The sequence below is a fragment of the Lycium ferocissimum genome, chromosome 9 (assembly GCF_029784015.1).
Source record: "Lycium ferocissimum isolate CSIRO_LF1 chromosome 9, AGI_CSIRO_Lferr_CH_V1, whole genome shotgun sequence".
Lineage (NCBI taxonomy): Eukaryota > Viridiplantae > Streptophyta > Magnoliopsida > Solanales > Solanaceae > Lycium > Lycium ferocissimum.
In genome coordinates, this window is record NC_081350.1 from 34,160,011 (window position 1) to 34,171,843 (window position 11,833).

At 33.7% G+C, this 11,833-nt stretch overlaps 1 pseudogene; it reads left to right on the forward strand.

Annotated features, from left to right (window-relative positions):
• Positions 1-646: 646 nt before the first annotated feature.
• On the forward strand, positions 647-6,216 carry LOC132030386 (uncharacterized; annotated as a pseudogene).
• The last annotated feature ends 5,617 nt before the right edge of the window (positions 6,217-11,833 follow it).

Consider the following 11,833-nt stretch of genomic DNA (forward strand, 5'->3'; position numbering starts at 1 on the left):
CTTCTCTTTCGGTCCAAGCTTCTCGGTGTCCCGGAAATCAAGCCCAATCATATTTATTTTACAGATAATTGTTTACATGCATACATTAAGTCTAAAGAAGGAGGGGGCTTGAACATGGGGGTGTTCAACATAGCAGATGGAAGTATCCAGCCGCATTATGAGGGTGTTTCCCTCAGTCGTGTTTGTCCTCCAATTTGGGTCACACCAACTCTCTGTTGAGTGAGTCCCCTTTTCTTTATTCACTCTATTCATTATGCTATATGTTCTTGTTTTACCCTGAAAGTCCCATTGTTTTTTGTTAATAATTACAACGTGTCATTTACCTTCAAATTTGATTTATGTATCTTTCTATTTTTTTATATAATTGGACAAAGATATTCCAATTAGTTGTTGTTCTTCCTTGTTTAAAGGTATGTTGTGTTGGAATGCATTACTGCCTACAAATCTTCTTTCTACAAAACCGTATTGTCTTTATTATCAAGTTTCTTACTGGAAACTCTTCACAATCTAATAATATTGAGTTGCAGTCACCATTGTGATTGATATACTAACTGATATTCTATGTAATTATTTTGTAGCTGTCTGTAGAAAAGAAAGAACGTTTTAGATTTTTCTATTTATCTGCCTCAATAAATTGTGATTTGAAGTTGTTTCTTTCAAGGGCTCGAAGTCCAAGTGGGAATTGATTTATTACAAGGTAAAATGAGTTTTCTGTCTACAGTAAATGATGTGTTGATAAGGAAACTGCTCCACTATTTGGTTAACTATGTAAAGAGTTTGGATGTTTGCCTGTGTCCTGTCAGCAATTTTGCATGTTTTAACTCCCATTGAAGATGACAAGTGTGTACACTGGAATTTCTGATCTGTAATTTGAGTAAATCCATGGAATCTGAAATTAAGATGACCGAGCTTGCAAACTAAAATTGACTGTCTGCCTATGGGTGATACAACGATCTAAACGAGTATTGGATGAAGGAGAAGCAAAAGTAGAACCAAACTTCTCGTTGTTCCACTAGTCATTGTTTAACTAATATTGGGTGAATGAGCTCCTCTTTATCCCTCATCCCTAAGTAGTACTCCTTAACTGGTATGTCCCATTTATTCTGGATATAGCTTTTGGCCGTTTATTTACCTTTAGATTTCCTTGACATGCATCCTTTGATCCATTGAGGCCCGTTACATCTGCTGATGTTTGTAAGATTTTTGAGAATCTTGCCCAGAACCGCCTGCTTATGACTTAAAGTTGTTTTGGACCTTCAAGAATGTAGCTTAAGCAGCTAACGCAACTAGTATATGGAGCTGAAGACCAAAGCATGTAATATTTTAACTGTTCTATGTACAAGGGGAACTGTTAATGTTGCTCTACTACTATCTAACTTTAGCTTATCCTATTGTGTTAGATGGTGAGACAATGCGATCATGTTACTGTTAATCCCAAAGAACTCGTTTGAGGAATGAAGACTAATGTTGAAAGTATCTACTGCACAACTTAATAGTATTGTGCAAAAAGCACACGGCATTGTTCAGACTAGTGAAAATAGTATAGTTCATCAATGATTTTGACATGGTAATGCATTATAAATTGAGATATGTCTTTATGGGCGTCTGTTTAGGATGCCATCTGTTTGTAAGTTGAAGAATAAGAGATCCGGTAGTTGAAGAATTAGCTGAGATTCTTGATATTTTTATGAAATTTTGCACCAAAAAATAGACGGTACAAAGTTTAGCCCATGAAAGCTTTCAAGCTTTGTCTTGGTAACGATATCATCTTGCACTCCCAAACGAGCGAGAAGAGTTTATAAGCATAAAGTAGAGGTAGGCAAGAAAGAGAAGATCTCAGTCTATATATATATATATATATATATATATATACAATAATATCATTTTAACCAAAAAGGATCTCCAAAAAAGGATCTCAACTTACCTGACTTTGGACCTTTTTTTCTTTCCCAAAATAATAATAATTCATTATAGGTATTTATTCCCCTTGGTTGTGCAAATCAAGAAGGTAATATGTATAGATTGTCATATATTTGATGTGTTAAAATTGGCTCATAAGTGATTTCTGTCCATCTACTTATGGGCAGAGAAATTTGATTATCATTTTTGTGGATAGAGTTATCCGATACTTGTGCTGGTGGGGGAAACAAGTACCCGTGGATATTTGAGGGGTAAATACTATCTGCACCGAATATTCACACTAAATAAATTCAACATACCATGATTAAGTGATTTAATGAAGTGAAAATATACATTAATTAGCTAAGGTTAAGTGATAGTTGACTACATTCAAGTACGTTATGTCTACATTGGTTCGATGTAAATACTTGATGTGTGTAAATTTTTACCATATTTGAAGTGTTTACAAATTTACTCGTTCCCCGTCATTATTAAAAAGAGCAAGATATTTTTCTCTCTTTTGTGGTGTTGTGGTTGCCAGTCTTGTGTGTACCTGTGGATATATATAGACTAACTGTTACCTTTTTTAAAAAAAAAGTCGTGTGTGTAATTGGTTTCACTAAATTGGATTAGGTATGGTTGTATGAAATAGTATGAAATTTTATGTCATATTTTACCCCAAAAAGATATTGTAAAATGCTTCAAATCGGACCACGATTTAAAAAGTCAAAAAATTGAGAAATGTTAGAAACCCGACTTTAGCAGTGTTGTGAAAGGCGAGCGCCTTCTCGCCAAATGCGAGAGGCGTGGCTCTAACGCCTTTTAGGGCTGTGGAGAGGTCACCTTCAAAAGGCGCGCCAAAGGAGCTAATGGCGCCGAGGGGAGGCGCCAGTGAAGGAGAGGCGACAGTAGTTTTTTTAAAAAAAGAAGCAATTAAAAGAAGTTACAAGACTTAAATGAAACTTATTATCAAAAGAAAAACAGCGGCCAGGGTTTTTTTTGCCTCCTCCTCTCTTCTCCTTCAAGCTTTTCAGGTGCGCTCTCTCTTTCTCCTTCTTCTTCTTCTTCTTCTTCTTTCTTCCTCCTCTGTTTTCGACTTCTGCTTCTTCTTCAGTTCTTCTTTTTTTTTTCCGGCGACTCCTCCTCTGTTTCCGGCGACTTCTGCATTTTTTTTCCTTCTTCTTTTTCTGTACGCGTCCCTGTTTTTTCTCCTCTGTTCTTTTCTTTTTCTATTTTCTCCTCTGTTTTTTTCTTTTTCTATTTTCTCCTCTGTTTTTTATTGAAGATCTTGAATTTGAATAGACTTTTAGTATTGCACTATTGCTTGAATTTTAGTATTGCTTGTCTTATCACTTATGAATTATTGAGTCATTCAAGTTCTAGATTTTTAGTATCTACTATCTACTTTTAATTTTTGAATTGAAATATTTGCTAATATGTTATTGCTAGTGAGATTTTTGATTATTTTGCATATGCAATTAAATATTTTAATTTTTTGGTATTTATTGGCGCCGCACTTCAAAAAGGCGAGCGCCTCGCCGCTTGCCTCGCCTTAAGGCGAGGCAGGCCCTTGTCGCCTTTTGTCGCCGCGCACCGTCCAAAACACTGGACTTTAATTAATTTGTTTTGATTTATATAGAGAAAAAAATTGACACGATTAATTTGATTCGGTAAAAACCTGAACCAACCCGATATACATACACCTCTACTCCCAACAATAACATATACAGTAAGTGAATCTTTTTGAAAACTGGTAAATTGAACATATATAGTAAGTGAATCTTTTGACCAAAAGTGCACATTTTAGGCCGAAATTCCGCACTTCACTCTTACTAAAAGTACAAAAAAATGAAAAGATCTGATTGATTCTATCTGATTGGTTACACTAAACTGGATTAGGTATGGTTATATAAAATAGTATGACATTTATGTCATATTTTACCAAAAAAATATTGTAAAATGCTTCACATCAACCTTGATCATTCGGTACCCCTTTATCCCCCCCCCCCACCCCCCCACCCCCCAAACACCACACACACACACACACACACACACACATTTATGAAGCATTTATTCTAGTAATTCTTCCATTTATTACAAATAATAAAGGCTAAAGTTGCTGCCTTTGTCACTTTTCTTTTCTATAAGTGTTGTTTGTTTTCTCGTGTTTGGTGTTGTCCATGATTAACTACCATCTCATCAACCTGCTAATCAATTAATTAATTGTGGGGTTTCAGTCTTTTTCTTCTGTGATTAACTTGAGTGTTGCCTCTCTAACCCACAAAGGTAGAGCTAAGGTCTGTGTACACTCTACCCTTCCCAGACCCCACCTGTGGAATGACCTTTGGGTATGTTGTTGTGGATTAACTTGAGTGTTGGTTTTTCTGCTTGGATCTGAGGAAGAATTACTGGGCTGGTAATATTAATTATGATGATTACAAGTTTTATTAGAGAATTATAGTGGAGCTATTAGATCAAAAGGGTGATAAATTTGAGATTTCTTAGTTGGGGTATTGGAGATATTGATATTTGTTAAATGATGCAAACAGTGAGTCTCCATTGATCTTAAGCTTTCTCTAAATCCAATTTCTCAAAAAGAAAAGAGAAATCTTTTTAGATATGCTGAAAATGAGTATTTTTACTTGTTGTCAGTAATATCATTTATCAAATTGGCTGACTATTTTTGTCTAATTGTGTGCTTCTTCTTGTTCTCTATTTCTCTCGTTTATCTATTTCACCTTAGATCTCGTGTTTGAAATTTATGAATGTAACCTCACCAAAAGTGAAATTCCTGCCAAACTCGTTACAGAATTTATCAGGAAAATGGTGAAACTGCGAGAGATGCCTGATTGGTCGGAACTTCAACATGAACTGTTGGTTCTAATAGTTAGACGCGTAAATTTGATTGAAGACTACCTTAATTTCGGGACTGTCTGCAAATCATGGCACTCTGTGTCCACCAAGGACAATTTTAACAGTGACCTACCTAGGGTTCCATGGCTAATGCTAGCTAAGGAAAAGGATGATGACACTTGTAGGAAATTCTTCGGTCTCTATAATGGCATGATTTTGAAGAAGCGGATTCCTAAAGCTAGTGGAAAACGATGTATGGAGACTATGGGATGACTTACCACAGTTGGGAAAGACGAGGGTGAAATTAGTCTGCTACACTCCTTCTCTAGTGTTCAGATTGAGTTGCCCCATCAAAATACCACCGAACATTATGAAACTTTCACGACGGAAGAGCCATGGACCTTTGTCGAGAAAGCAGTTCTGTCAGCTAATTCTTCTCATACATCTGACTATATTCTCATAGTCATTGAGGGACTCTTCAAGTTCCTTAGCATTTGGAGACCAGGAGATTTGTTATGGACCAGGATTAGGAAGAAGTCGACCTACTACGGACGTATTAGTATTGTGTTATACTTTAGTGGCCATTTTATGCGGTCGGTTATGGCGGTTGCGTCAAAGTTTGTGATGTTGATGGCTCCGAACCCACAAAAAGTCATATCATAGTGAAACTAGCACCGGGGAGAAAGTATAACATCTTACAATCACTGGGATCATTATTTGTAGTTTTGCAAGCTGGTGTTGGTATAAGGCACGTCAGAGATGATCGCGGAAGGATTCCAGTGACATTCAACCTAGGTGAAGAATGTGGGATGAAGAAGACGTAAGGGACAAGAAATTTTCTTGTTTTCCAGATCGATTTTATACCACAATTCTGGTAAGTGGAAAGGTTTCATGGGGGATAAAGTGAACCAATGAAACAGGTGACAAAGGGTTTGTAATTTGCCTCATTGTTTTATTTAGAAAGCTTTCACGGTTTCACCCATTAATAAAATGAACGTTTTAAAAGTATGTGTAATTTTTTTTTTTTGCTTTTAAAAGACCATCAAATACCTGCCACTGGCTCATTAGATTACTTGGGAGACTATGAAGATGATCAACATGTTGATGGTGTTAAGATTAGGAAGAGAATAAACCTAATCGTAGACGATGGTGAATTTGCTGATGGAGAGACAATAAATGCAAGAAATTTATTGTTTAGTGTGCTTTCTGGGCCTTTTATTGTCCTGTGAGCTGAGAATTCCTGTTATGTCCTTTTCTGTTAGTGTCTATAGTAAATGTTGTGTTGATAAAGAAACTGCTGCATTTTTGTCATTTAACTTTTGTTGAAGTGATGATATCCAATACTTGTATGATTTTATCCTTATTTTGTTTTCTTGTAAATTCTCTGTTATGTTAACCCTCTAGACATGACCCCAGTGACATCTATGAACTAAAGTCCTGTCCTACCTTATTGGAGTGGTTAAATCTCAGTAATTAGAAAATAAGTAAATTTACTTGTTTCACTGCCCGTGAACATGAGAAGTTCGTACACTGGAATTTCTGATGTTTCGTTTGAGTAAATCCATGTAATCTGAAACCTTAAAAAGTTCAGAAAAGCACTCTTCAAAATAGGATACGAGAAGGTGACCGCACTTGCAAACTGAGATTTGTTGTCTGCCTGTGGTGATACAACTTAGACACTGTTTAACTGGTATATAAACGAATATTGGATGAACAAGATCCTCTTTATCCCTCATCCCTTGTTATTACCCTTTAACTTGTATGTCCGATTTATTCTGGATGTAGCTTTTGGCCGTTTATTTACCTTCACATTTACTTGACAGGCATCCTTGATGTTCATAAGGTTTTTGAGAATCTTGCTCAGAAGCACAGGCGTATGGCTCAAATTATTTTGGTATGTTCAAGAAAGTAGCTTTGCGCTACACATCTAGTATAGTTAGTTATGCAGCTGAAAGACTAAAGCATGTACTAGTATTTTTACTGCTCTATGAACAAGGGTAATTGTTAATGTTGCTCAACTGCTCTATAACTTTAGCTTATCATATTTTGTTAGCTATAGCGTGACAATCGATCATGTTAATGTTAAGCGCAAAATCTCGTTTGAGGAATGAAGACTACTGTATCGAGTATCTGCTAGATTACAGTTTTCTGTTCTTCTTCTTCCCCTTTACAAGGTCCCTGTTCTAGTCTGTACAATTTATTAGTATTAAGCACAGGGCATTGTTCAGACTAGTGGAGGTAGTATAGTTCATAACTGATTTTGTCAAGGAAATGTATTATAAATTGAGATATGTCTTTATGGGAATCTTTTTGGGACACCATGTGTTTGTAAAATTGAAGAACAACAGATCCGGTAGCTGAAGGATTAGCTTGAGTTTACTCGCTATTTTGATGGTGTTTTGCACCAAAAAAAGAGGATTCAAGGTTTAGCCCATTAAAGCTTTCAAACGAGTGAGAAGAGTTCATAAAGTAGAGGTAAGCAAGAAAGTGAAGATCTCAATTTTATTTCTATAATGATTTCGTTTTTAACCCTAAAAGAAAAATGATCTCAACTCATCTTGTCTTATGCCTTTTCTTTTTTCCAAAAAAAAAAACATTATAGGTATTTAGTCCTCTTTGTTGTGCAAATCAAGATGGAAATATGTGTAGATTGTCATATATTTGATGTGTTAAAAATATGCTGGTACGTGATTTCTTTCCATCTACGTAAGTCTTAGTGGGTAGAGTTATTTTATTCCTGTTTTGGTAGAGTTATTCGGTATTTATGTTGGTGGAGGCCAAATCAATTCAACATATTGTAATTAAGTGATTTAATAAAGTGAAAAATTACACATTAATTAGTTAACCTTAAGTGATAGTTGAGTGTATTCAAACACGTTATGTATCCATTAGTTCGATATAAGTACTCAGTAGAAGTGTGTTTTTACCAAATTTGAAGTGTTTGCAATTGCTTCAACACCATCATTATTAGAAAGAACAAGATATTGGATGGAGACATTAAAATGGTTAGCTAGGGTGAAAATTTTAGATTTGACCTATTAAACTATAACTATCAAAAGCAAATATTGTTAAGATCTCGAAGGCAAAAGAAAAAAATTAGCCTAAAAGACAATTTGTGTCAATTGTGTATTATATATATACACGTGCAATAACTAATGTTTCAACTATCTATTGTTTTTTTTTTTTTTTTGCGGCTAATAAAGCGAAATTTATAATAATAAAATTAGGTAAACCTCGATTATATTTTTCGATTGAAATCCCCTTTCTGTGATTAATAATTAAGGAAGGGAACTATTTTCGCTTTCCTTGAAAATTTCCTTACATCACGCCCTGATGAACCATGGCCTGGGCGTAACACGACACACAGTGCCTGACTGCATGTGACCGAGCGAATCAACTATCTGGCTGAATCAACATGTGACATCAAAATATACTGAATGCGGAAATAACACTAACACATTCTGGTCTACTAAAAGTCTGACTGAAATATCATAAATGCGAAAATATTTGAATAAGCACGAAAGTACGAATAAGTAGCGAAACAAGACTAACACAAAAGCCTGCTAAACATCTGACTGAACTGCAACTATCGTCTATGAAGCCTCTAAGAATAATGAAAATGGTAACTGTTTACCGGGACAAGGCCCCCGACATACCTTACTAACTGAAATGCTATAAAGACTATAAAGAGGGATAATGCCTCGAAACATTTGGGCTCGCGATAGCGGATACGAGATGTCCAGCTTAAACGCGTCGTCAACCTATAAATCGTTACCTGCATCGCGAGATGCAGGCCCCGGCCAAAAAGGACGTCAGTACATTTGAATTGCACTAGTATGTAAAGCAACTGAAAGAAAGAGTTGTAAGTACTGAAGCTGAAACTGATCTGATAACTGATAACCAATAACTGAAGTGAACAAAGAAGTAACGACAAGAAGTAAAATGAAAATTTTAAAGTTAAGTTTTTTTGTTAATTATAAAAAGGTGACATTCTTTTTTAAACTGACTAAAAGGAAAGCTTGTCTAAATTTGAACGGAAGTACTCCCTCCATCTCAATTTAAATGTCTTACTTTCGAGAAGTGATCTGTTGCGAAAAGAATGTCTCTTTCTATATTAAGTAAGTTGACGATTCAAACCAATCTTAAGTATATTGTGTTTCTCTGTTTTCTTTTCTTTTTAGAGTTGTATAATTTTTTTAAAACAAAGGAACTCAACATAGTATTGATGCAAAATGAATTTACGCTTAACTTTTTTTCTTGTACACGTCTATGAAGAGTTTTGGTGTGGAATTAGTTTAATACAGAAAGGACTTCTATAAGTTACTCCCTCCGTCCCAATTTTTTTTCCCGCCCAATTTAAGTTTCTTATTTTCTTTTTTATCTGTCTAAAAAAGAGTGCATCTTTCTATATTTAGTAAATTGACAATTCAAACATCATACATGACAAGTTTAAAATTACAAGAATCAAAAACATTTTAGGACATTATACAGGACCACAAGATTCAAAAGTCTTAAATATTAGACCTTTCAATACAAATGCTTTCTCTGATTCAAAAAGAGTGTCCACTTAGTCTTCATTTTTTGTTCAAAAAGAGTTCCACTTATCAAATTAAAAAAAAATTAAACTTATTTTTTCAAATTTGTCCTTATTAAGTGTTAATTGACCAAATTCAATACCTATTTAACTAGAGTTAATTTAGTCAAATTACTTATTTTAACGAGTTAAGTGGTATTTTTTAAAGGGTGTGCAAATGACTAAGGGTTTGTTTGGAAAGCCACCCAGGTAATTGAAATTGGATGTAATTATACAGTTTGACCTGTTTTTTTGACCAAGTAATTACACAGTTAGGTGGGAATTGGGTGTAATTGAGAGGGTGTAATTACACTCTTCAATTTTCACGGGGAGAGGGGTGGGTGGGTTTGAGAATTGGGTGTAATTATATCTTGTAATTACGTGGTTACTTTTTAGTTTGTTTCTTTTTTGTTTTATTTTAATTTCTTTTTATTTTTAATTTTTAATTTATTTTTTATTTCTTTTATTCTTTTTTTAATTTTTTTTTTTATTCATTTAGCGGAATCGTGTTATTATTCTAATTTTTGAAACTACAGCTCTTAATATTGGACAGAATGAGTCATTAACAAACTTGACATATAACGAGTGACGTTATTAAAGTAGAATTTCGTTGTGAATGAGATTATAGACTTATATTTTCCCTTTTTTTCGAATTATTTACTTAAGTTACATTAGAACTTGCTTATGTAATGTTTGAATTTGACATAAGAGTATTATGTTAAACTTTTTCTTTTGGATTTTGAATTTAGGTTATATTTTCAATTTTAAGTTATTTGCTTTAGTACTATTGACTTTTGCGTGTTGTTTATTTTTCACTTACAGTTGATGGATTTTTTGTGTCAAAAATTTGAATAATGTATGGCATTGTATTTATAAATATTATATTTTTGTCAAACATCTTATTCATGACGATCTCACAAAAAAAAGTCTTCTTTCAAGTTTTATAATTAATTAAAATTAAATATTATTAATTTGAAATATATATATCAATTTTTTTTTTTACAATATTAGTTACAAATATATGATAATTAATTAATATATTTTCAAGAAACAATGTGTTATTAAACAGCTAATTTAATAGAAGTATTCAAAACACACTCCAACTTTGGCCAAAATTGCTACTTGGCTCCCAACTTTGCGAGTCACCCTTATTTTTACCTGGACTATTTTTGTGTATTATTGAGGGTATTATTGGGTGACGTGGACAAAAAAGTGAGTCCCTCAATATTGGGTATTATTGAGTCCACGTCACCAATAATACCCTCAATAATACATAAAAAAATAGTCCGGGGGTCATAGGACTCCCGCAAAAGTTGAGTGTGTTATAAGCGATTTGGCCGAAAGTTAGAGTGTGTTTTGAACCTTTCCCTATCATTTATAAAGGCAAATATTTTTTAAATATTAATTTAATATTTTTATAATTAAATTAAACTAAATGTGTAAATACACTTGTGCAACCAAATATCACTTATAATTACATTACGACAAATAAACATATCATTGTAATTACACAACTGTATAATTACTGGGCCGTGTAATTACTACCTAGTAATTACACCAATTCCAATTACCAGGTGGCTTTCCAAACAGGCCCTAAGCGAAATTCGGAGGGAGTAGTCAATATGAAGTTAAGCGATTGACTTGGCCCTAAATACAAAATTCTTAAATGGTGAGTTGGAAAAGTTGAAGTTGCGGAACCCAACTGTGCACTTAAATGAGGTATTTTCCATACCGTTTATTGGCTAGGCGTGTTGTTGTGCAAATCAAGAAGGAAATATGTGTAGATTATCATTTATTGGGTGTGTTAAAAATGGCTGATAAGTAATCTCTTTCCATCTGCTAAAAGACTTAGTGGGTAGACATATTTGATTCCCATTTTTGCGGGTAGAGTTATTTGAGGGGCAAATACTTTTTTGCACCAAGAGTATGGATGGTATGAAGGAAAATGTTTTCCAAAGAAAATATTTTTTCGGAAAATAAGTGGTTTTCCTACACATTTTTTGTTTTGTTTGGTACGCATGTTTAAAAATGTCATTTTAAGAGTATTTGCATTATACTTCAAAGCAAAAACCCTGTGAAGTTTTTGAATTCGGAGGGGTTCTAGGGATAAGAAACTATTACTCTGAACTTTCATGATTCTTTAAAACACTTTATCTTTTCAAGGTCAGTATATGCACGACTTTTAAAATGGAATAGTTACGCTGCAGCGGATATCTCTTCTCTTATGGAAGGGTGACATACACTCTTCTTGCCACACGTATATTTATTTGTTTTCTATTTTTTAAAATTCTTTTCCCTTACGTGGCAATTTTAAAAAAAAATATTAAAAACTGAATTTTCTTTTTAAAAATGAAAGTGGATATTTAAAAAAAAAAATCTGATTTTTTTTTAAAACAAATCTGAAAAAATGGATTTTTTTTAAAATGTCTTAAAAAATCTAGATTTTCATGATTTCATTTTTTTAGGACATTTTTATTTTTCAAATAAAATCTGGATTGTTTTAAAAAA